Genomic DNA, 2,500 nt, shown 5'->3' on the forward strand with positions numbered 1-2,500 from the left:
TATAATGTGGAGCCAATGTACATATAAACTATTAAATGCCAGGAGAAATTGATTAATTTTCTTAAATGTAACCTATATGTAAGTATAACATTGCCATTTATTTAAATAACCTGTTGTACAAATCATTATTTTACTGTTTATTAAGCAACGTTTGTACAATAATACTATAAAAGGTGCAGATTTAAAGTCAAAAAGTTGCTTAGAAAGGAGTGTTCATTAACAAAGTCGTTCATTAGGCAATAATTAGCTACTAAATACAAAATCAAAAACAAAAAAAACGTTTTCAAAAGTTACAAAACACGGTGTAGTTAGTTGTTTTGTTGTCATAGTAGCAACCAAAGTAAAAAGCAAAAGCTAGCTATAAAAGCTATATAAACGTCAAAAAAAAGATAGATGGAATTTATCTTTTATATAATTTATCGATTTAAAAGTAATATAAAAATATCATAAAAACTTTATTTTATATATATATATATATATATATATATATATATATATATATATATATATATATATATATATATATATATATAACGGCAGTTCTATTTTATTTCAATAAGATGGTTTCATCTTTTTCTGACTTAAGTGCGCCAGAAATGGTGTCCAAATTTTTGTAGACATATTGCCCTCATCTAAATTGATACCATTTTGTTGAGGGGCACATTGGTGGTACTGTATTTCAAGTTTCTCACGAGCTTTCCTATCAAACTTTGTAACTCTAAAAGCTGCAACTGTCCCAGTTAGTTTGTTGTGTACAATGTCTCATGTGGGTGGCTAATGCAGATCGTTCTGTTTTATTTCCTATTGTACTGTTTTTGTGTTGTTGCATGCGTGTTTTTAGTTGCATTTTTGTATATATATATAGGGGAGAGTGGGGTATTGGCGAACACCTAAGCGGGAATGCGAATTAAAGACACCAGTTATACAAAATTGATCATATTTATTGCTTATCAATTAGTTTAACTACTCAGTCACAAACCCTCAAAATGAATTTTTAAAAATCTTATTATAAAATAAAAATTTATGCCAGAAATAAAACCATTGGTGTTCGGAATTACCCTGCCTACGTGGGGTAATTCCGAACACATTGGGGGGCAATCACAAGCACTGTTGTGTAATAGCGAATAAAAAGCTAATTGTAATAACTAAGTCTAAAAACTATATTATGCAACAAAAACAAAAAAAAGGAGTGACTTTATTTCCATAGAAGCTACAACAGAGTGTTACTCAAGAAAAAAGTTGCATAAAATTATCAGAAAAATTTAAAATCAAATTATAGTGAACAACATCCGCAGCTTCATTACACTACTGCACGTCTGGAACTGAGCATAGGATCCCTTCTCAGCAGGTAAAAAAAAATTGTCGAATTTATTTTTTTACAATGCTGTTTTGACCATGTTCGGAGTTACCCCGCGTTCGCCATTACCCCACTCTCCCCTATATATATATATATATATATATATATATATATATATATATATATATATATATATATATATATATATATATATATATTTATATATATATATATATATATATATATATATATATATATATATATATATATATATATATATATATATACACTATATTTTTACTTATAGAGTACTACAATTCAATGGCGTCCAGAAGAGAATGGCATGGGGGAGGGGGAGGGAGTGAAACATGACTTTTTGCCGACTAGATTTACATTTTATTAGTAAAAGACTTATAAAAAAAAAAAGGCCCTTGTTTTTAAATATTTGCCGACTGAAAGTCTACATTCGCCGGCAAAGTAGATATAGCCGATATTTGTCGACAGGTTTTTTATAGTCGGGGGGTTTGTAATTGTAACAGGCCCCCTCTAACGACGGCCCTGTTACAATTGTAGTATTCTATAAATAAAAATAGAAAAAAAACATTCTCAGACTTCATTTTAAAAGATGAAATACTTATATTTTAGCATAAAATTATAGTTTAATAAAGATGTTCAAATGTAATTCTAAAATTCTATTATAAAATATACTTCTTATCAAAATTGTTTAATCACTTTCAAACATTAATATGCAAACTATAATTTGTTAAACTCCTAATCTTTTGTATGTGCGTAATAGTTTCAAATAATTTTATATTATATTGTTCTATATCAACGGAAAGAGCTTAAAACTTCATTCTTAAAAATTTTATATGGAAAGAGTTTAAAAATGAACTGAGAGAGAGAGTTCTAGTTCTTCGCTGAGGAATTCTTTGCTTGTCGCTTGTGTTTATAATTGTTTATTCTTTGAAATAAAAAATTTATTATAGGAATTAAATTAAACTTTAAAAATGATGTCAGTTTTAATAACACCTCCCCCTAAACCAAAATTAAAAACTCGTATATAATTTCTTTCCGTTTTAGTTATACATTTATTCTCAACGAAACTGCGTTGATGTAAAAATCATGACATACTTTGTTCTTCCAGATTTTAAATTAATAGGCAAGGTTATTTCTGAATTTAAATTGCATTTGTGTTATGAATTT

At 27.7% G+C, this 2,500-nt stretch overlaps 1 protein-coding gene across 1 annotated transcript in view; it reads left to right on the forward strand.

Annotated features, from left to right (window-relative positions):
- Positions 1 to 2,500, forward strand: part of LOC136091283 (superoxide-generating NADPH oxidase heavy chain subunit A-like) — a 15,375-nt gene that overhangs the window by 678 nt on the left and 12,197 nt on the right.

This window comes from Hydra vulgaris, chromosome 15 (genome assembly GCF_038396675.1).
Source record: "Hydra vulgaris chromosome 15, alternate assembly HydraT2T_AEP".
Taxonomy (NCBI): Eukaryota; Metazoa; Cnidaria; class Hydrozoa; order Anthoathecata; family Hydridae; genus Hydra; species Hydra vulgaris.